General features: G+C 33.2%; 1 pseudogene; it reads left to right on the top strand.

The window, feature by feature from the left end:
• Positions 1 to 7,135: 7,135 nt before the first annotated feature.
• LOC138828895 (U6 spliceosomal RNA) lies at positions 7,136 to 7,235 on the top strand (annotated as a pseudogene).
• Positions 7,236 to 25,425: the final 18,190 nt, after the last annotated feature.

The following is a 25,425-nucleotide window of genomic DNA, read 5'->3' as shown; positions in this document are numbered from 1 at the left end:
GGGTATGGGCAGAGGAGGTGTGGCCACATCAAATTCAGATGTGACCTCAGTGGATGCAGATGTGACCTCTTTCAGATGTCCCAGTTGCCTAGGTAATGCAGGTACTGGGTGGAGACTTTGCTGCAAGGAGGGTGGAGTTAGCTCGCCATCCTGGAGCTGACCTTACAAGGACCATACACCATCACTACCTTCTTCAGTTTACCAATATCATCAACAGCAGCACCTTCATATCTGACTGGTTGAGATATACCATTCATAGGGGGTGGTCGAATTACAGGATAAGGAAAAAATAGGCATTTCATCATCAAACTCATGGTCTGAGCCCTCTGTTTTGTGAGGGAATGATGCTGTAAAAATTGCATCGGCCAGTGAAGGAGCCGAAGGCTGCTTTACTTTCACATTTTCAGGTTCTCCTTTCACTCTGCTAATTTCCAACTCCATATGTTGTAATTTTGATAAAATCAATTCCATTTGCTCAGACATTTTATTTACACTTTCAGTTTGTTCCTTTTCAGCCTTTTTTACCTCTTGTTTTTTCTCTGTTAATTGCAATGCATCCTTATCTATTGTGTCCATAACCTCAGATTCCAATTGTAAACCTACAATAGAAGGGGTGGCCTCTTTCTTTAAGTCTGCTATTAATCTTTCCTTATTCAAAGCTTCAAAAAGGGTATGTAAAATAGCCCAAGTGGACCAAAATCTAATAGGAATCTTTTCCCCTTCTTGAACAGCTCTTTCTACATTATTCTTTACTCGTTTCCAATTATCAACATCTAATGTTCCTTCATCGGGGAACCAAGGACTCCATTCCCTAACTACATTAATACACATTTCTATGTCAGAAGAAGAAATATTTAGACCATAAGCACCAAGTAAATGTTTAAGCATATGTAAGTACGGAGTAGATTTAACTTTTCCCATCACCCTGTAATTAAAGGTACTTACCTGAATATCCCTTCCTGAATTCAACAATGAAGGGTCCCTGTTTGGGTGCCACTTGTATCATCTAGTGCCTTGGGGTCCCTGGGTAAGGGTAAAGAAATCACCAGGACACAGGGGATGCAGAGTGCATACAACAATTGCCACTCCATGGTATGCTTTATTGTTAGTGGGTATTTAAAGACAGGCAAGCATGATCGTGGCCAAGATTTGGTCAGAAGACATTGACACAAAAATTTCAACAGATACATTTTTACTTGACCTATGAGACAATGCCTTGGTATATTATTATTTTTTGGGGGTCCGATCGTGGGGCCTTAACTCTGGGCCTGGGCGCTTTCCCTCAGCTCTTCAGCTCAAGGCTAGCGATCTACCACTTGAGCCACAACTCCACTTCCGGCTTTTTTCTTTTTGCTTATGCGGTGCTGAGGAATCGAACTCAGGGCCTCATGCATGGAAGGCAAGCGCTCTACCAGTGAGCCACCTTCCCAGCCCTGTCTTGGTATATTATTATCTAAACTATTTTAAAGCAAGCTCAAACTACTTGTCCAATCTCAGGAAAATGCTTGACCAGCTGTTCAACTATGCTTAAGCAAGCAGAAGAGCTACTTCCTCAGCTCCCAGGAGTCTGTGATGTGTTTTGAGATAGGGAGAGAGAACATTTTCCCTCTCTAGCCCTGCATACCAAGAACTTTCCTATTACTCAAACACAGTCCTCAGATAATCCTGAGGCCGGAACCTGCATCATTCTGCCCCTTCAACCTAGACCCTGAGTCTTCACAGGCTTTTAACTGTAATCGTACAATCGTAGCATCCTTATGATCTATGATATTTAAAAAGTATAAATATAAATAATATTTCCAAGAATACCAGTGGAGGAAAAATGATGCAACCCAGTTTATAGTGGTGTTCTTTCCAGAACACGGAGGGCATCACATTAGCAGAGGTGCAGTGTATTTTCACAATGGAGATAAGCTATTCTTGATGTGAATTAAGGGAATTTTGAGGTGCACCCTACAAGTTGGAAACTGGTGGTCTAGGATGACTTTATGGCATAAATCTTGTGATCGATGGTCAAGAAATAAAAGCTTAATCTGACAAACAACTGCTTACTCTTGAAGAATTAATTATAACATGCTTCATAGTTTTATCCTTTATCAGAATGTGGCTCTTTTTCTGTTCACTTCTCAGTCTGTAACACCCCATTGGAAAATGCACCTATTGCAGAATTACATAACATGCAAACAGGTATATTTTGAATCTCTCAGGAATGGAATGTTCAGAATTTGAAAATGAGTAGTTATTAGTCATAGGAATTTTGAAGAACACATACATTCTGTCCTCTTAACAACTTATTAACTTTTAAAAGTTATGAGTTTCCATAGAATTAAACTGTTTTCTCTTTTAGTATAAGAAAGTACTAAATTTATTCTATTTTCAAAATATTGGCAAGTATATTGTGAAAAACTTTTCTAGTTGGATATCATTCAAGTTGATGACCCTCTGATAAAGAAGAGGTAATTAATTCAAATTAGATGCTAAATAATACTGATTTTTAAAAAGTTACTACATAAAGAATAATATTTACTATACCAAAACAGTGAAATTTTATTTCATCAGCTTATTTTTTAAATTTAATTTTAATGTGAAAGTGATGTGCACTGGGGTTATAGCCATTGGAAGGTACTGAATACATAACTTTTCAAACTTGTTATCCCCTCTCTCATTTTTCTCACAGTTTTTCCTTCATCACAATACCCCTCAGACGTTGTAATGTACATTTCCAACTTATTGTCTTGTGAGAATTGCTATTGCATTGGTTTGCTCTTTGTCCTTTGCCTCACCGTTTTTTTTTTTGTTCCTGTTCCCTTAACTAATTAAGGTAAATGTATACAAAATACACAGGGTACCAAAATCAAACACAGCAGAGGATAAACCTTAGGGGAAAATCTCAAAGAAAATAGAAATCACATAGTTCATCAAAAACAACAACTGCAAATAAATATTTCTTTTTCCATATCTTGGAGTTCATTTTGCTCAGCATCAGCTTATATGGTCATATATATGCATAACAAAGGCACTGGAAAATAGTAGTTTCATGGATACTATATCATGAAAACAACATGTTAACTCTTTTTGTTGGTAAGGGCGGGACTATGGTTGGTGAATTCACGATTCTGATAAAGGAATTTCAAAAGAGCTTTAAAATTTATGACAGGTAAATTTTAATTGTTCAAACTTTTTAACAACTTAGCCTATTAAGAACATTTAAAATTGTCTGGGAAAATACGCTTTCATGCAAAGAAATCCGTGTAGACTTAGTTGAGAGGGAGCAATGTGGGTGAATATGGCTCATTTTCACAGTAAACAAACAAGCCTCACAAACATTGCTGTAAATCCTGTAGGTTCTCTTGAGAATTGTCCTTACCCAGGAAATATACTCTCACTGGGTGAAACAAGGTTGCAATGGAATTTAAATTCAAAGTTCTTTTAAAAAAAGACATCAAAATTTGTGAATTGACATTTAATTACTAAACAGTAATTCTCTGAAAAAGAAGGGAAGATGTAATTCAAAATCACTTACTTTAATAAAAGTATGAGAAAAGAGTAGTGAAGGTAGTGAAGAAAGATGAGAGAACCCATACAGGACTGTTTTATCTCCAGTGGTGTAATGGGATCTTGACCTTGTTTCTTCCATTCTATCTTCACAAGCTATAAAGTGTAGCTCAGGACTGGAGTAACCAGTTCAGATAAAGAATACTCAAAGAGTGGGGCCTGGGAAAGTGGCTCAGGGGTAGAACGCTTGCCTTGCATGCCTGAGTCCCTGGGTTCGATTCCTCAGCATCACATAAGCAAAAAGAAAAAAGCCGGAAGTGGAGTTGTGGCTCAAGTGGTAGATCGCTAGCCTTGAGCTGAAGAGCTGAGGGACAGCGTCCAGGCCCAGAGTTCAGGCCCCACGACCGGACCCCCCCAAAAAAAGAGAATACTCACAGAAGAAAATATTTGCAATTGATGTAGGTGATTTATAACCTTTGACAATCTATTCAAATCTGTTCAAGATTCTCCCCTACACCAAACTGCCCTCTTTGGACAGCTTTGTTTGTTTTCCCATGACTGCCCTTCATTAACTGATTAAAATTTTGTGAGCTCATATACATACTCTCTAAGCATTGCTGTTTGGTTGTGATTTTTGTGTGTTTTTGTTTGTAGTTGTGTTTTTAACTGAATTTCAAAAGGTTGTGCATTTGTGTTACAATTAAATATGTCCACCTAATTGTCCAATGCTCCTGGATCAGAGTCACTCCTTCTATCATTCTCAACCAACCCTTTCTCCAAGATTTATTGCAGGTTTTGGACTTCCTTTATTACATGTGTACATTGAGTATTCTAGCTGTACTTGCCCCTTGTTCCATTTTTCATTCATTTTATGTCTTTACTATTATTCCTTTCTGGTTTCAACTTCCTGATAGTCGTTCTGTTAAACTGTCTGTTAATACATTCCAAGGAGTTTCAATCCCACATATACTTGAAATGATGTCAGCTTATATTTCCATAATTCATTCATCTGCAATAACAATTTGCAAGACTGGAGACGTGAAGCTCCAAGACATGATTTTATTCTCATCGTTTTGGAAGATTAATCTTTAGTCAACAAGAAAGTTTAAACATCACTTAGAATTTATAGCTAACTACCAGTTTTTATAAATGGCTTTGTACAATGGTGTGTGATTATTTTATTTTACATGGGATGATATTTTCTACTACCTATAAATTTTGGAAAAATAAGAAAACTAAAATTTACTACTGTAGAGGAATATGATAGCAATAGAAGACAGATTTTATGTTTGTCACATCTCTGATCAGTACTCATATTCAAGACTTAAAGTCATATTTCTTACTATGTTAGACAGATAGGGAAAATATATGATAAGGCAACACATGATAAGGCAACTATTAGTGACTTTTTAAAATGTACCTTCTTATATGATGAAATTTACTTTATTAGCTAATATTTGGGTTTGAATTATGGGAGGCTGATGTATTTAACACATTTCTGGAAGGCACCTACTGAACAACGCAAATGGTGCGAGATACTATTTCTACACTTTAATGAATGGTTGAACTTAGTGCTGGGTAAACAAATCAACTCTATTGTAACTTGATTCCTACACTTGAAAAACTTAATGTCACTATCATCTACTTGTCAAGTGTTATTTTGGTGAATATGATTATAAAAAGTTTATTTGAAAAGGAATATACTTTCAAGAGATTAAATGTATGTTATCATTGGTTTGAGAATGACAACATTTTTAGACTACAGAACCAAGTTTTACTGAAGTACCAGTGTTTTGAAGTACTAAGGGTCTTCTCAATTAATGGTTTTCGAAATTATATTTGAACTCCAAGTCAAGATTTCCTAGCCTTGGTAGAACAATTATGGATCTAACATTCAGGAATTATTTTTCGGCCTACTTATGCTGGACTGAAATCTTACATTCATCATTAGGAGAGTGGTATTAAAAATAATCTTGTGACATTTGTGATTTTGTTTACTCATATGGGCTGGTCATCTGTAAATTGAAAGTTTGAACTACAGTACTTTCTGTCATATTTTGTGATCTCATCTTTCATTTTAAGTTGCCTTACATTTCACAATTGCTTACTGCTAATTCCTGCAAGGAATTGGGGCACTGAAATATTATAGGAAATGAGAAAATGAGATGGGTCTTCAATTACATTCTCTTAGCATGTTGCATGGGCCAAGGTGAGAAGTCTTGCCCATGTTATCTGATGATGCAGGTAACTGGGACCTGATATCCTCATACCCATGGGTACTGCAGAAGAATAATAGCTTTTAGGCATCATATCAGCAAAAATTTTGGTATAATCAGTAAGAACGCTTCAGAAATATGGAAAAAAAAACACTCTGGGACTAGCAAGTTAACACAAGAAACACATCAGCAGTGTAAAATCTCTTCTAGATTAGAGGAAAACAATACTGCTTTTTTTTTTTTACTATGTGAATTCAGAAGACCAAGAACACTTAGAAGGTATCACAAGTTTATACCGAAGACATGGCATTGATACTTTTTATATTCTAATATATATTCTAAACCTAATTATTTATGTTCCAATCTATTTATGGGAATAATTTTAAATTTATTTGTCAAATTACCAATGAATTCTAGTAAGATTCACTGTGTGAAATTTAAGATCAGCACATATAAATATAAAATATATATGTATATATAATAGAAGAAATTGTTATGCAATGTTCCGTTGTGGTTAGGGCATCAAAGGCAACTCTGTTTTAAAGTATTATTCCATTATCTCTACCTCAGTTTTTGGTAGAGTTAGACCTAAAACTTTACCATTTGTAAATTTACAGCCTGGAGGCAAGAGGAAACACTTTGATTAAAACATTACCAATTTAAGGCCTAATATCGAGGAAAAACATATGGACTTCTCCAGGAGTTATGGAAATATTTGGTGATAGAAAGTCAGTAGTGCAAGTTCCTGCCTGGTTGGATGGTAGACAGGCCAGGATATTAGGTAAACATGAATATGAACATTTTTTTACCTTCTTGGCTTTAGCTAGTTTTGAAATGATAGGAATAATAAACAATTATATTTTGATAAAATACCTTCTATTCTGAAGAATTAAGTCTGAAGTGTTCATATCTCTATGAACCCTTGTAACTAAGATTAGTTTTGTTCCAGTAAGACAATCTATGCTGTCAGGTAAGATATTCTGGTTGGTCTGTTCCTACATGGAAGAAGGGTGAAGGGACAGAAAGACATTTGTACCACTGAGACCTCATTTAGAAAATTTTAAGCTGCAGAAGTTTAGAAGTAGCTCTTAAGCAAGGCTTACTTTGAATCCATTAGCTCCACAAAGCTAACTCAGTTAATAAATAAGTACTTGAAAAGCCATTACCTTTGAACTTAGCTAAAAAGGCTTCAAAATATGATCAAATTTAAAATGAAAACGACAAAATAGTCATTGACAAAAAATTGCAAATATGAGCAATCGACCAAACAATATAAGTTTTTTCCACTATACATAGAAATTTAGAGAAATAAGATCAATAGCATTTTTAGTAACAATAAAGGTTCCTTGTTACAAATAGGCAACCAAGGATGTATGCCTGTATAAAGATTACATCGTTAACTACTTAAATTTAGAGGATACTCCATGCTTCAGCAGCAGGTCTACACAAAATACAACAATACAGACATTAACATGGCACTTGTACAAGGATGACATGAAAATTTGTGAATTATTCCATATTTTTCATTCTTCAAATGCAATGAAAAACAGTTATTAAAAAGTTGATTACAAAAATACAAGTGTAACAAAACCTGTAATTCATAGAATTAAAGGTTAGTTTGACATCAGTGTATTAAACATTCACCTTCGAAAGGCCCTTACATAGCATAACCTTTACAATACTTGAAATTAGATAACATTATCTTTTTATCCCAAAGAAATAAAATAATATAAAGACTTAGGAAAAAGGAATCTTAAACTTTTCCTATATGGAATGTAATCTGAAAGGACACATTTATTAATGAACCTATATATTATAAAACAATGTAGACTTCAAAGTATTATATCTAGAAGACAATGAAATAGATTATGGACTTTATACAAACATAGATACTTTTTTCAGACAATCACCAGGAATATCTTTAATTTCTATACTATTCTTTTCAACAGATAAGATAAAATTAAAAAAATCACAAACTCTGCAGAAATCAATATAGATGCATACAAACAACTCTTGAATACATTTTGTCATCAAAGTCAGGCAATTCACGTGGAAGAATAACATGGAATCCATAAATTTTTAAATTAAGATCTTGCTGTTATTTTGTATTATGAAAATATTTTGTAGTGACAGAAAGGATGGACTGGCACTTTTGAAATTTAAGAAACTTAACCAAACCATGACTACATAGGAGAACAATTTGTACAGCCTTCCACAACTTCAAAGAGTTAGTGATACATAATTATGCTTTTGGCAATATCAAATGCAGTTTCTTCCAAGTTGTTCTTCAGTCTGGTTTGAAATCATGTTTAAACAGAAGGAGATACAGCGTATCTTTGCTATTTCTATCCCAAGAAACAATATTTAAGGAGGTCAAGAGGCCTTTAGTTTGGGGATTGGTATCTGCATCATGATGAAGTAAGAAAGAATCCATTCTGGTATTATTCCACATGTACGCACTGTGCAGGGGTGCCAAGCCATTCAGAATTCTTGCATGAACATCTGCCTTGAGCTACCAACTCATGGACAATGTCAAAATGTCCACTCTAGGATTCCCGATGATGAGGGGTATACTTACCTCATTTCTATACATATGAGTGGCCTTTTTGGAAAGTAGTCTCAGCACTATAGTAAGCCGATTAATTTCAGCATCTCAAAGAAGAAATTTGCATGGATTATTCTCCATTATTTTCTTGCAATTGATACCTTCCTCACGTTTTCATCTTGTTCCTTGTCTTCATCAGAATTGCCTAACCAGAGACTTTGAGTACCAGTGGGAATGAGGTGTCCATGTATTTCCCCAATAGTTCACGTAGGATGAAATGGTCAGAAAAATCCGGTGAATTTTCTGCATGTTTTTTCACCATGATTTATTTTCTCTTTTTCCATTTTTACTATTTTAAATTATGGTAACTGGGGAGTACTGAATTGATAGAGAGCAGATGAAAGATTTTCCTCCGTATTAAAATGCACAGACTGAAAATGAGGGACAGTGGTGTCTTCATATGCAGCTTATTCTAGGAAGGAGAAAATAGGAAACAAAGCCTACTATGTAAATGATTTGGGAAATACAAAGATATAGTGTAAGAGAAATTACTATTCAATATATGAGCTTTAACAGCTTTCTAATAGATCCATTATTTATTGGTAACCAACGTTAGAAAAAAAATGTATAATGCAGTAGTAAAATAGAAGTCCTTTGTATGACTACCTAAATTCTTGTTTTTTTTAAACACTTGTTTCCATCTAAAAAATTAGGCCTGGGCTGGGAAGGTGGGTCAGTGGTAGAGCGCTTGCCTTGCATGTCAGAGGCCCTGGGTTCGATTCCTCAGCACCACATAAGCAAAAAGAAAAAAGCCGGAAGTGGCGCTGTGGCTGAAGTGGTAGAGCGCTAGCCTTGAGCTGAAGAGCTGAGGGACAATGCTCAGGCCAGAGTTCAGGCCCCACGACCGGACCAAAAAAAAAAAAAAGTAGGCCTATCTATTCTCTTCAGGTGATTTTGATGATTGAAGATGCTTAATGAGAAGTCAAAATATATTAGTAGTCTTTTGATATCAATTAAATTTCATTGTTTCTTCTTGGAGAATATAATGATCAAAGCAATAGTTCAGAATCAGCAAACAATAGTTCAGCATCATGCTTCCAGTGCAAGTGGATCTCCAGTAAGTAATCCTGTGTACCATTTTCCACAAAGTTTTGTCACAGATACAATCTGCCTGCCTTCTCTAGCTGCTTTCCTAGCCTGGACCTTTTCTTTCATTGTGCAGGAAAAGTGTGATTCAACTGATTTCAGTCAGATCTGTTCCAAGAATTATCAAGGATTTAGATTCTTTTTTAAAAAATTAGTTGTGGGGCCTGAACTCTGGGCTTGGGCACCGTCCTTGAGCTCTTCAAATCAAGGCAAGTGCTCTACCACTTGAGCCACAGAACAACTTCTGTGGTTCTGTTTATGTGTGCTGATTTGTTAAATGGTAGAGCAGAAAGTGAAATGATGCAACCAAAAGTATAAAAGCAAAATAAATTAGGATAATTATGGAGCAACCATATTGTCTCTGAGAATCATGAAAGAGAGAGAGAGAGAGAGAGAGAGAGAGAGAGAGAGAGAGAGAGAGAGAGAGAGAGAGAGAGAGAGAGAGAGAGAGAGAGAGAGAGAGAGAATGTGCAATCACCTAGCTAGCCAAAAAATCCATGCTTCTGATCCATTTACAAAGCAAACAATTTTATTTTTTATTTGTTAAAAGAGATGGAAATAGAATTTATATATTAACTGGAAATTAGTAAATACATTTTTAGTAGCCTACATAAAGAGATATAGCTCTGACCAAATTACAAACAAGAATCTTAATCCTTGGGCTGGGAAAGTGGCTCAGTGGTAGAGTGCTTTTCTTGCCGCTTACTACAGTGCTGAGACTATTTTCCAAAAAGGACACTCCTATGAATACTAGGGATGAGGATGAGTATACCCCTCTTCATCGGGAAGCCTAGAGTGGACACTTAGACATTGTCCATGAGTTGGTAGCTCAAGGCTACAGTACAGACACACACACACACACACACACACACACACACACACACACACACACACACAACACACACACACATCATCATCATCATCATCATCATCAGATTTCTTCTTAAGTATTTTTTGTGTATGGTCTTAAGAAGAAATTTACATTACTAACTTGAATTTCTGACAGAACAATATAATCACTATACATCTTGCTTCTATACTCTCAATATTAAATTGCTATCTAAGTATGTGCAATAGATAAGTATAGGAAAAAGTAGGAGCCACACTGGTGGCTCATGTCTTTATTCCTAGCTAATCAGAAAGACAAAATCTGATGATTGTGGTTTGAAACCAGAGCAAGAAAAAAAGTCCATTAGATTCTGGTTTGAAAGTAACAAGCAAAAGCTAGAAATGGAGCTGTGGTACAAGCAATAAAATGCTAGACTTGAGAAAACTAAAACAAAATCATAACAAATTCTGGGACAGAGCTAGGCCCTGAGTTCAAGCTCTAGTATTAGTATTTAACTAATGAAGGAATGAATTAGTTAAAGAATTACCTAAAATAAATTAAGTGGTCACAAGTGGAGGGGCAGATGAAATGTAACTACCATGGTGACTGAATTATGTATTATTTTGTAATAAGGCAAATTATCATTTGTCCTAATCACTAATATTTTATTTGAACTTTTTTGTACAATAAACCCTGAATTTGGCATGCATGTATATGTGTGTGAACGTGTGCACACATATGTGTTTATGTGTGTCTGTGTCTGTGTGTGTGTGTGTGTGCTGTTGCAATGTTGCTTGCAAATATGAACAGGGTGAGGCTGAAAAGAACTGTGTTGCAATGTTGTTTTATTTGTCAGTGTTCTGTCCTGTCATTTCAGTGGAACCACCCTTCTGTACATTTTATTTGTTAATAACATCATCATAATCAAAGCATTTACAACATAAGTTAGATAAAAGCGATCATTTTCAGTTCTTAATATATGTTAGGTAAAAAGATACACATATAATCAGGTAGTAATTTATTGCTGTAAGATGACTGTCAGTACAAAATATGTATTTGAAATCTTAAATTGGTTATATTTTTAATAAATATTCATGGAGTGATTTTGACCGACTTGAAGAAATAGGTATTGCTCTCTGGTTTTTTCTGTGAAAGTCAAGGTGGATAAACACTTTCCAAATTTCTGTTGAAAATAACTTTCTTTGTAATATCATATCTATTCACACTATGATAATAAACCCCGTATTTTTAAGGTTTGAATATCGCATCATATTGACTGAAAATCAGTATTGTGGCTATGCTTGTTAGATACATATTTAAAAAAAAAAAACAAAAACACGTGTCATCTCCAGATTGTGGATGCATTTGAAGTTGTTTTGTACATACAAATACAAATGTTCCTTCATTAATAGTTCTTTTGTGGGAGTAACGATCACAACTTTAACAAATAAGGCTTTTCAATTATCTTTTCCAATATAAATAACATCCCAGAGCGAGTCTTGCAATTTTGAAAACCATTTAAATATTTTAGTAATATTTTAGTTCATTAACTATACAGCTAAAGATATTTCTGAAATAAATATTGTTAAGATCTGAAAATGTAAGTGTGTATATAGGCTCTTTTATGGATCATTTTATGAAAAGCCAGTTTTTATGAAACTAAAAGAAATAGAATAAAAGAATGTAAGTGAATTGGGTAACCTAATTATTAGTATAATTTTGCTTTCTATTAGCACAGTCCTTTGAATGTAGATGATGCAGTTAAATTATTTTTGTGTCACTGTGCTTCAGTTATTTTTAGAATCTTTGTAGTTATAAGAGTGAATTTGTAGTATAAATAAATGTCTTTTAATATGGTTAGGATTAATCTTGTGTTTTGTGTTCTACTACCATGAAAATGAGTTATTTTCAAGTGTTAATAGTTTATAATTGAATCTTCAGTATCATAAGAAATTTTGAAAAACATTGGTAGTATTGATGTCTATATTTTGAGGGGGAGGTGTACGGTAGTGGGGCCTGAACTCTGGGCACTATCCCTCAGCTCTTAAGCTCCACTCTAGCGCTCTACCACTTGAGCCACAGCGTCACTTCCACTTTTTTCTTTATGCTTGTGTGCTGCTAAGGAATCGAACCCAGGGCTTCATGCATCCAAGGCAAGCACTCTACCACTAAGCCACCTTCCCATCCCTTCATGTCTTTTTAAACCAATAGTATTCACAAGTTGGAGAGTCTTTAATTCATACTTAGGTCTTGGTGTCTATGATTTTTTATCCTCTCATTCCTAACATTAATGATAGGTCAGAGTGCATTTTTGAGTATAGGAAAGGTAAAATATTTATCTGGGATCAAAGGTGATTTTTATATCAGTCTTGCTTTAATAGCATTTTGAAGTAGTACCTTTCTCTCAAAATGTTGGGTATAAAAAGCAATCAAAATACTTGAATGGTAAACAACTTAGTTGAGCTACAGAATGTTTCCATCAGGAATTGGGGAGGTCATTCTTTCAGTAAGACAGTGTTAAACAGAAATAGGGTCCCCAGGCAATGCAGTGATGAGTGAAGGGATAAAATATGATTTCTACTATTTTGAGCTAGAAATCAAGAATATTATACTTGAGCAGTTCCTTTCACCAGGGAGGTAATCATTGATTATGAACTTCGAGTTTTCATATTACAGTTCCCTATTTTCTAACAAAGATAAAGTGAAATATTGTGAAAGTGAAAACAATAATTCGGGAAATTTTCCTATAATTTGTAGACTAAGTGCTGGTATTTTAGTCATAAAATAGAATGAGGTTAATTGATACAGTCGGAGATGATCGTCAGGCTAACACTTACCATGTGTGCAATGTTGTAGTAGTAATTCCAACTCTGAAAACTTCAATATCATCATCTGAGAGATAAAAATGTAAGGAGTTCCACTTTATAGAATTATTGTGAGGATTCAATTATATACCATAGGTAAAGTACTTGGAAAAACAATCAATTAGCATTTGGCAAATTCTACCTCTTATCATGTGATGAATTCTAACATTTTTACTGTGATTTTATATGTGCAATATGATGTATTGATATTCATTGCATTGATCACTTTTCTGTCACTATGAGGAAAATACCCGTAAAGAAAATTTCTGAGGAGGAAACTGTTATATTGACTCATGGATTAAGAGAACACAGTTTAAGATCAAATATCTCCATTGTTTTTAATCATATTTTTATTATCTTAACTAGGTGTATACGGGAATTTCCATTCAATAAATGAATTTTTAACTATAGTGGATCTTTATATAACTTTTCCCTACCCTTCCAAACCTCACCCCACTTTAATTTTTTTCTAATTTCATATTATTTGCATTGAATATTATGTCTTCACTTTTTTCCTCCATAACTCTCTTTATTCCTTCCCTTTGACTTCCCCTCACATCTTCCAAGGGATAGTTTCCTGGTATTCATTTTGTTAGATTAAAAGTTCAATTTTATAAGAAATTACACCTTTTAAATACTGCTCTGAAAAATGAAAACTTTGGTTAATACTGATGTCTAACTTGCATAAAATTGTGGCTTCCAAATATGCGACAGAACATGAGTCCTTTGTGTGTCTGCCTCTCACTTCATTTACTTAACATATTTTTAGATCTATCCCTTTCTTTGTAAATAATGTAACAGTGCTCATAATGGATAGGTGCAATCCAATTGTGTATATATGACACACTTTCTCCAACCATCCCTTCACCAAAGGGCATCTTGGCTGTTTCCATAACTTGGCTGTGGTAAATAGCGCAGTAATGAACAAGGTTGTGAAAGTGATTTTACTGTAACCTTTTGGAAGAATTCATCACTATCTTTCTGAGAGCCATCCTCTAGCCAGTTTTCTAGAATAAGCACACCTTCCTTTTATCTCCATCACAACGTATTGCAAGTCCTCAAAAACACACTCTCCCATACATGTCTCAATAACCTAAAACCACACTATGCCCATATTCTTTCAATATTTTTAATATTTTTAATATTTAATATTTAATATTAATATTTAATAATAATAATTATTAATAATATTAATAATAATATTTAATATTAAATATTTAATATTTAATATTTTTAATATTTCAATATTTTTAATACTTACATAAATTTAGTGAGAACCTTCTAAGTATTTTCCTAATGTGGGAATGAGAGACATAACAACAGAGGAAAAGTAAGAAATATAGATTTTAATTAGCTATTATCATATTTAAAATCTTTTTCAGCTCTAACTCATACCCTCACTTTTTATTATTTTAATCTTTATTTCATTACTTCATCTATCCCCTAAATTATAACAGGTGAGTTAAATACAGAAAAAATTTTGGTTTGATTTTGACACTCATGTGTGAGGATGTACAATATGGGCTAATAGATGGATTGGAATTAATAGCAATTATCCATTTTGTTAAAGTAGAGATGTTTTTTTTCCAAACTGATTCATATTTCATTCAACAAAAAGAAACTTGTAACAATTCCCTTTGTTTTGCTCCTCATTAACTTTTGCTTCCATATTATATTATAATGAAGGATGATTTCATATATGTTCTGTAGATTCAAAAATATGTTAAACTATTTCTACCCATATGTATTGATATATACATACATACATATATTACACAGGTTACAATGATAATTTATAACTTCTGTAACTATACAATTTACTAAATTATTAAAAACCTCGATGGTTCATGCCTGGAATCCTGGTTACTCGGGAGGCTGAGATCTGATGAACATGGTTTGAAGCCATCCTGGGCAGGAAAGTCCATGAGCCTCTTATCTCCAAACAACCAACAGAAAATAAGAATAGGAACTGTGGCTCAAAGTAATAGAGTGGTAGCCTTGAGAGAAAAAGCTCAGGGACATCACCCAGGCTCTTAGTTCAAGAACTACAATCTACCCCAAAAAATCTATTTAATTTACATCTGTGTAAGTAGAGTATTTCCATCACCGAAATGCACATCCATGCTCATTTGCAAGGTAACTCTGTTTTGGCTGAAGTACCACTAAACATTATCACTAAAGTAGCATAGGAAAGTGGGTTCATTCTATCTCTCTAATGGATTTTTCTCCACTAAAATACTCAAGTGTTACAATTATTCCAATTATTTACAATCATAACTTTTTTCTTTAATATCCCTGATATTACAGTTTGAATTCAGTGTCGTGCCCCCTAAATGGGTGTGCTTACCACTTTGTCATGTGCCAGCCCTAAATTAACCTGATAATTTTTCAGATAGAAACTGGCTTCCTACTTGTGTATGATCTTGGCCTCAGTCCACTTTATGTTATTCTTCCTGGAATTTAGAATAACAAGTGCATGGTATTCTGTACAGTTTTTTCTGTCTAGTCTGGGCTTTAACCACTGTTCTCACATTAGTGCACTCCCATGAAGTCAGGATTTTCATAAGCTTTTCATAGCTGATTTTTAAAAAAATCTTTGCATTTCCTGCAGGTTCTTGAGTACTGAATTAATTTGTGTTTTCTTATCTTGTTTTGTTTCATTTGAATGTATGTGTTGAGTTGTTCCTCACTTTTCCTTGTTTCTTTCCCTGATGTTCTTACCTAAAGTGCTGAGAAGCCAATTCTTTTTTCTCAAGATAGTCAGGGTGAACATTATTTATTCCAAAGCAATTTCAGTAACATTTAAACACCGTCATATCTATGAATGGTATAAAAATGCTAAACGTTGAGAAGGGTGTTTTTACTTTCACGGTAGTCTTTGTCATACACAGATCATGAAATATATAAAGATAATATAACTACAGATGCATGCCAGGAGGAGAAAAACCTATTATTAATTGTTTGACAGAGGCTTCACTTCTAGTGAAAGAAATATATTGCTTGAAGCAGGATTTCACAAAATCATATTGCTAGGAAGAACCTAAGCAATCATCTAATACTATAAAATTGAGTGTGAGGAATTGACTTCCTGAATAATTTACTTTTGGATCAAATAAAAGCAGGCTTCCCAAAAGAGTGTAGATTTTAGAGAAACATGATGAATTTTATGTAAATATGTCCTTAGCTGATTTTGTTAATTTGTGAGCCAGTACAGGGAAATAAAGTACAGCAAAGGTAAAAAATAAAGAACTTCACATTGAAATACTCATTTGTGTGTGTGTGTGTGTGTGTGTGTGTGTGTGTGTGTGTGTGTGTGTGTGTTCATGCGCATGCGAGTATGTAAATGCACACGTGCATGTGCTGATGCATGCAGTCATCATTCTTGAGGCTTGATAGTGCCTGGGAATTATTCCTCAGATTCTGTGCCCAAGGATAGTGGTCTACCACTTCAGCCACTTCTTTTTTTTTCTTTTTTTAGATAATCGCTTGTATTTTCATGATTGGACTGGCTTTGAACAGTGGTCATGAGATTTCAGACTCCTGAGTAGCTATTTAAGCTTATTCATCCTCTGAGTACCTAGTTAAAATTCTGGCTGTCCTGTATGCTTCACTGCTCTTTTATTCATTTCCTGAGATAATCACAAGCCTAAGTCATATATATGTCTAATTTCTTTATACTGTTACTGCTTGGCACCAGGGGCTCCTATCTGTACTCTTAAATACTTCGGAGGCTTGAGAACAGAACCCAGGCCAAAAGGTTAGTGAAATTCCTTCTCAATCTATAGCTTGGTGCATTGGATCATTTCCACCATTCTTCACTATCTAGTTACTACGATTAGATGGATTGGGGAAGGTAGCACTCTGGACAAGTTGGTGTTCATCTCGGATGCCATTGATGATGAGAAGGCTAAAAGGACCGATCAGGTGCATGTTCTTGGGGAAAGGAAACCCCTCTCCTAAAATTAACCACTGATATGACGCCTGCCTAGCAAGAAAACTTTACCCGAAGTTGAAATACCCACAAGTTCCCACAACCAAAATAAGTATATACATGAACATTCAAAAACTTAATAAAATCTGTTCTTTGCTCTAATATCAGCTTCATCTGATTATCATATGATGTGACAGAACAGTTCCTTCATTAATCTTATGATAATTTAAAAAGACCTAAAAAATTCTTTCTCACTTATTAAGTGCAAATTAATGGCAAATTGCATCATTTCTTACATATTTGACTACCACTATAAATTCATCTTATGATTATTATTAATAGTATTATATTCTGATTTATTACTTTACTTTGTAACAGTTTTTAAAATTTTGCTTTTCTGCTGAAGTTGAAGTATTTAAATAGTATCATCAAAGTATATTCCTTGGGTATTTAGGGCAGGTTTTTACAAAGTTTTTAACCAATGGACTCTAAGAATTCTTAATTGGTATATCACTTGGTTTACTTTTCATTTCAATTTAATATTATTTTAACGGTAATGTACACAGGGGTTACAGTTATATAAATAAGGTAAAGTAATGAGTACATTTCATAGGGAAGGAACATTGTTATCTCTTCCATCGATTTTTTAGTTCACTCAAAAGAAGGAATACTGATGCTTTTGCTATTGCTATTGATCCATGGGTACTTTTGCTTTCTTTGTTTATGCATTTTTATTATAAAATCGATATACAGAGGGTTTAAACTTAATTAAGTCAACTAAAGAGTACACTTCATTTTATTTTCTAAATTTCAAATTTTTGGCTTACATAATTTCTTTTGTTTCTTTATGCTAATTCATTTTTTTCAGAGTTGTAGGATTAGTTAATTTATTTTTGCATGATTTTACACATGTAAATTATTCAAAAATTATTTTGCTTTTATAATATTTAACATGTGACTATTTAAAATTTGTTTTCTTAATTTGTATATGGCTATGATTTTAAATAAATTTATTTTCTTATAGTTATAAACATATTTGTCCAGGTAACAAATCCTTACTGTATTTTCAAGAAGCACATACTTTATTAAGAAAGGCTTCATTAATTGGCCACTTTTTGGAAATATTTTTTCTTGAATTAAAAAAAAAATTTGAGCTCGGCATTGTGATTTGTGGCATCCATTTTCTAGCTATGGTGGGAAGTGTAAATAGGGTTTGAAATTCGAGAGATACTGAGAAACTCTGTGACCTTATTATAAAACTATTCAGAATGAAATGATTAGAGATATAGCCATCGCTAATGTTATATAGGGCATCTCGCTATCATATTCTAAATCTTGAGTTAAAACACCAGTAACATCACTCATTTGTCAAAATAAAAGGACACATGTTTCAAAATGTTTATTATTTAACCTTATTTCAAAGATTCTCATGTCTTCTATTAATTTTCAATTTACTTAATCTATTAAAATCCAAGTATATTGTGATTATTTTATTTATAGTAAAGTTTAAAATTGTACAAGCAATATTAAGATTTCATATATTAACATACTTTTACTATTTGTGATAATTTCCACCCTTTAATATGATAATATCAATATTCCAAATGTGGGTATGTGGTGTGTATGTGTGTGTTTATGTGGTTTTTGTGTGTGTGTTCTTTGTGTGTACTTTGTAATGTTTGGGAGATCACACCATTGCTTCACACATGCTAGGCCAATGTTTTACCACTGGGCTATACTGCCTAGTTATAATCCAAATAGTGTTTTAAGTCATGACTTTGAAACTTTCATTCCTAGTATGTTTTTTCAAAATTATATATGATAAAATGTGATCCATATTCTATCCACGCTAGCAATTTTTATTGTTATTTAGAATATTCCCACTGCCTTTCCGCTTCCAAACTCTTGTGTTTGTTATTGATAAAGGTTTTACTTTGCTTCTTTTCTCTCTTCATTGTTTTTCCCTTTAGAGTTTAGCTATTCTTTCTCTTATTTCTTTGGGAATTTATTATCATATTCCTATTAAATTTCCTTACATTGTAATAGGTATATATAGTGCTTTATTTTCTACTTTATTTTTTCCCATTTTTCACTGACTTTTGTTCCAAACTATTAGATGGATTAAAAAGAAACTTGACTCAGGACACTTTACTTTTCTCTTTCTCTTCTCTGAAGTCTTTCTATTTTTTGAAACACAATAGCAATGACATATAGCTCCTATGTGGTCCATCATTCTTTCCCCTCTCACTCTCCTCTGTTGTACAGCTGAAGTTGTTATCATTCAGATACAGCATTATCTAAATCTTAACTCATTCCTAAACTAATTTTAGTTGTTTCCAGTATTTTCTAAAGACATTTCTGTATGTATAATATCTGGGGTCTTGTGTTTTTCCAAGGTACAAAATATGAGTGACTATCAAACATCTAGATATCTCTGTAGAATATTGGTCCACCTGCTCAATAAACTCGTATGTAAATTCAAGGAATACAGGTCAGTCAGAACAATCTTGTAAAATGGTGTAGCTTCAGCCTTAATACTAGCTTTGAAACTTATTACCATGTTTAGTAGTGAAGATAAAATAGTTCAACTATAAGAGCAGATACATAGAGGAATGTAACAGATTTGTCAAAATAAATTCTTAGTTTTATGATCAGTAGATTTTGAAAACTATCTTATGACTTTATGAAATAAAAATAAAATCTTAAATGGGTGTATTGACACTATTGTCTCTCGAGATTTAAAGAATGATCTTAGACTATTACCTCAATCTCTTTTTGTTTTGCTTTGTATTTTTGTCATTCATGGGGCTTGAACTCTGGGCTTAGTCCCTGTCTGTGTGCTCTTCCGCTCAATGAAAGTGCCCTACCTCTTGAGTCACAGCACCAGATCTGGTTTTCTAGAGGTTTATTGGATATAAGATTCTCATGGACTTTTCGGCCTGGGATGGCCTTAAACTGTGATCCTCAGATCTCAGACTCCTCAGTAATTAGGGTTACAGATATGAGCCTCAGGCACCCATCCTACCTCCATCCTTATACAAAAATTTAAAATAAAAAATGATTATCAAACTAAATGTGAGATGTGAAAACCTATAAAACATAAATGTAAAATTTCATGACATTGCATCAGTAAGGATTTCTAAAAATTTGACATGGAAAGCATTAGTCGCTAAAGAAAAGCAACAATAAACTGGATTATATTAAGTGATAGCTTTTCATAATTCAAAGTATACTATAACCGAAGTGAAAACATATCCAACAGATACAGGGAACATATTTTTTAATGCTACAATGTTAATGCTACAATATTTCTGAATCTTAAGTATTTTTATATCTTCTAATTCTATATAAATTTTTACCTGAATAGGATATTTCTTTGAAGAACATATATAAATTAATAGTCAATAAGAGGAGCATATGAAATAAGTTCCTCTTTAGTTTCTAAGAAAAAAGACAAAGAAAACTCACTAGTATGACCCTAATATAAAAAGATGACACAAAATATAGTAATGCATTTGTAGAGAAAATGATCAACTCTACATAGGAGAATGATTTGTATAATACTACGATCATTTTAGCAAGCAAGATTGCAAGTCCTCAAAAGGTCAAAGAGAATTGTATATGCTCCAGCCATTACACTTCATTGTATGTATTAAAGAGAAGTAAAAAACTTGTTTGGACAGGGAATGTAGTTCATTGACAGTGCATTTGAATAATATGTGTGAGACCCTGGAAATAATCCCTAAAAACAAATTTGAAATGACACACTATAGAGGATGTATGCTGGACAAATTCCTGTAAGTGAATTTTATATCTATTTTAATGTCTGTTCTGTTCTAAAATTTACAGCATTTCTATTTGAGGAAATGCAAGTTTGTGAAAATTAGGCTTGGAAAACCTATTATTGTACAATTTACTTCCAAAGCACTAAAATGTATACAATAAAAGGAGATTATGTATTGATGTGAATTTTATTGCAGGAAAAAAATAAAACTATTGTTAAAAATACTTCACACAAATTGCAGAATACCTAAAAAGATGTTTTTAGTGTTGGCTAAAAATTCTTTGTAAACTACAGTGTATAAAACAAAGATGTGATTTCTGTGTATTTTGAGGTTTTTTTAGTCCTTTTTTTTTAGTTTATACAGAGATAACTCAATCAAAAAGTGTATGTGATAACTGTAATATCTAGGAATTATGCATCACTCGTAATTAATTGATAACCTTTTCAGGAAGAAACTTTTAGTAAATGACAGAAGGCCCAAATCTATGCATCTGCATTCTATGAAAGTCATATGTTACTTCCTCAATCCAATTGTATTCTCTACTTTGCTAGGAAAAAAATTATTCTTAAGGTAAGAGCCAATAGCAGTGAAAAGAAACAAAATACATAATCATCTTAATTTATTTGTGAAAATAACAAATGAAATAAAACAATTCCACTTAAGAGACTCCAATATTAGTACCTATGAAGATGTTCCTGAATACCAATATCCATTGAATTTTTGGAATTTTAATTTCTACCAACATATAAAAACTAGAACAAGAAAACAAATATAGTCTTGGAGCAAACCAGCCTTGGAGTAATTTTTTTAATTGTTTTGACATTACAAAAGAATTGATACCCTGGGAAGGGATGTGAAGGGTAAACAAAGGAGGAAGCTGCAATGCTTGATAAGAAATGTACTCATTATCTTGCCAATGTAATTGTAACCCCTCTGTACAGTATGTTCACAATAAAAAATAAAATTTAAAAAAAGTGAGGAAAAGGAAAAAAAGAGAAAAAAAGAAAAGAAAAAAAATCAATAGAATTGATAACATTAAGAAAATGATTTTTTCCTATGGAAAACAATTTAAAATGTTTATTACTTATTATAACTCAAATACCAAACAAGAGTATTTTTATACTATCATTACAAATATCATTTTATTACTATAGTAAAATAGAATAAAAGACCAGTCCCAATATATTATCATTATTCTTAATTCCTAATCATTACCTAAATATCTTAAATTAAATAGTCATGTCTTTAAAATAAACGTAAATATTCTATCGTTTTTACTTAACATTTTCCAGGAGCATGTATTCATGTTTCTAAGAAATGTTCACAGCAGTTAAAAGGTGCTTTTTTTAAAAATTAATGTGATATATATTATTGTTGTTATTTGCAAGGCCTGGGCATTATCTCTCAGCCTTTTTATGCTCAAATCCAGCATTCTACAACTTGAGGCATAGAGGTAACTCCTGTTTTTAGTGCTTAAATGGAGATAAGAATCTACCAAGTACTTTTTTGCGGGGGGGGGGGGCTTGTCCAGTTGTGGGGCCTGAACTCTGGCCTGGGCGCTGTACCTTAGCTCTTCAGCTCAAGGTTAGAGCTCGACCACTAGAGCCACAGCGCCACTTCCAGCTTTTTTCTTTTTGCTTATGTGGTGCTGAGAAATCGAACCCAGGGCCTCATGCATGCAAGGCAAGCACTCTACCACTAAGCCACCTTGCAAGCCCCCAAAAAGTACTTTCCTGTCTCGGCTAGTGTCGAACACAATTCTAAGATCTCATTACCCAGAATAACTCAAATTACAGGCGTGAGTCAATGGTACTTGGTTTGATGTTTTTTTAATTTTAATTATGTTTTAAGATTTTTGTTTCACTATAATTTACATCGTTCTACACATAAATTCAGATGTATGTATATATTTCTGATGACAAATAATCTCTAAAATGTATGTCTTTCTTCATATAATATATATATATATATATATATATATATATATATTGTTGAAGACAGACTTTCTCTAAAACTTTTATGCTACTATTTTTTTGACCTTTTTCATTTCAAAGATATACAATCTATTGTTCCAAAAGTTTCCTAGAATAAAATAACTAATATTTCAATAGAATGTAGAATCTATTACTTTCAAGGGAATTTTAGATATACACATGATATTGCAGTAATATTTACAGTATGTTATTTGAAATAATTCTGTTCACACTCTTAAATATTTGTGTGTAGTGGTGGGGAGAGAGGAAGTTAATTCATACTGGTTAGGAATTTGCAATGCTTCCAAAATCTATTCCATAATTTATTATAAGCACATAGTCAATCTGCCTGTTATGGTTTAGTTTATTTTTGTTTCTTTATTTGTGCAAATTTTTAATATGGATGCATGCACAGTGGTAACATTAAAAATATTAATCCAGATTTTGTGGAATTTATATTTCTCTTGGGAAAACTAATGAGCTCCCAGAAAATTTCCATAAGGAGCCTTTCAATTCTAATATCACGGTTTGTCTTAAAATGCTTTAAATTCTACACATTCTAATGGTCATATTATGGAACTTTTCTTCTCAGAGAGTGAGCACTACCCTATTGCTTAACATGGACAATATACCTTCATACATAGACTGGGCATGTCAAAGAAGAAGTAGTAGTTGAACAATTTTCTTAGCAGTTTTTACAGATGAATTAGACATAGAGCAACTATGAACTCAAAAGGAATGTGCAAAGAAGACAAAGGCACAAAGTAGAATGTGCCAAGACATGCTGAAGTATATTTTCAAATACTGTGCTCAGGTGTGAGGGTGTGTTCAAAGTACAGATTCAGTCAACGTACTTGGATATCTTGGAGGGGGAACTGCTTTAACCTCTTCTGAAATAAATGTACAAGAACAAGCCCATAACTCTGACTATAATCACCCACATCAACATCAACTAGGGATATTTTCCAAATGCAAAGTGAGAAAAAAAAGAGTTCATCACAGTTAGTATTCAGGTTGAAGCAATGGCAATCACATAACTTTTCTTATAAATCTTCAAAGGTTTTGGAGCATTAAAGTAGGAAAAAGCCAAGCAATTATTTTGCATGTACCTAAATTAAATGGGATGTATTCTACTGGTCTCTCTTTTACTTGAAAGTTATAGATTATGTCTTTTTTACTCTATCTTGGGACAATGATCTGCTGTCAGTTATTTTCTTCTCGTCCCCTTCTGTTGCGCTTCTACTTACATAATTATTATTTAAAGAGACATACTTATGTATTCACTACCTTATAATTACTGCAATCCCATCTATATATCACCTTGACAATAAAATTAAATTAAAAATGAGCTGTATAAAATATAATTTCACTGAATTGGTATAGTAAATATTATTCGATGTGTATTACCTTTTTAAGAAACGAACATTTTTGGCTGCTAATTTGAATTAATTACCCCTTTATCAGAGATTCATCAACTTTAATATTATCAAACTATGTAATATTTTCAGAATACTTGACATTATTTTGAAAAAAAACATTGTTTTAGTATTGTCTCATACTAAAACAAAAATAGTTCAATTCTGTTGAAACTCCTAACTTTTAAAACGGAATAATTGATAAGAGGACAGAGTATATGTGTTCTTCAACATTCCTATGAGTACTAACTACTCATTTTCAAATTCTGAACATGCCACACTAGAGACATTCAAAACAGTACCTGTTTGCATTTTATTTAATTCTGCAACAAGTGCAGTTTTCAATGGGGCGTTACATATTTAAATTCAACAGAAAAAATATCGACAGTCTGGTAGAAGGTAAAACTATGAAGTATCTATATTAATTCCTCAAGAGTAATCATTTGTTCATCAAAGTAAGCCATTATTTCTATACCCGTCGATCCCAAGTTTTTATACCATAAAGTCATCCTAGACCAACAATTTCCAACTTGTAATGTGCACCTTAAAATTCCTTAAATTCACAACATGACAAGCATATAACTACTGTGAAAAAATAGTACACTTCTGCTAATGTGATGCCCTTCGTATTGTGCAATGAACACTACACTAAACTTTGCTGCATCATTTTCCACCCAGTGTTATCCTTGAGATCAGAACACTTGCAAATATTATTTATAGTTATATATTTTATCTATCATAAATATTCAGGAGATCTGAATGTCTGAATATTAAGATCTGAAGTCTCTGGTTCAAATCCCACCCAGGAAGGACGGTTCCTTAGATTCTTACCTCCAATAAACTGCTCACGAAAAGCCTGACACAAGTGGCACTGAGGTTCAAGTGGTAGAGCAGTAGCCTTGAGCAAAAACATGCTCAGGGACAGTGCCCAAGCCTAGAAGTTAAGATGTCACACAATTACTCTCTTCATACCATATTACATCAAAGTCTCAAAAAGTTGCTCTTTTGGTAAATTTATAAATCAATAGCATCAATTTGTTGTCAACTTTATCTAGATTATTCACATTATCATGTTACTTATGAACTGTTGAAATTAACTGTGAACTAAGTTCTAATTATACCTTACTTGAAAGAATATTTTAGGCAAATAGAAAGCCAGAATCATTTGTGAATTTGTAAATTAAATTATCTACTTAAAAACAATTTCATAATAACCTATAGAATAT

This window comes from Dipodomys merriami, unplaced genomic scaffold (genome assembly GCF_024711535.1).
Source record: "Dipodomys merriami isolate MVZ:Mamm:240054 unplaced genomic scaffold, mDipMer1.0.p SCAF_167, whole genome shotgun sequence".
Taxonomy (NCBI): Eukaryota; Metazoa; Chordata; class Mammalia; order Rodentia; family Heteromyidae; genus Dipodomys; species Dipodomys merriami.
Note: the sequence above shows the minus strand (reverse complement) of the source record. Positions and strands in the feature narration are given on the sequence as shown.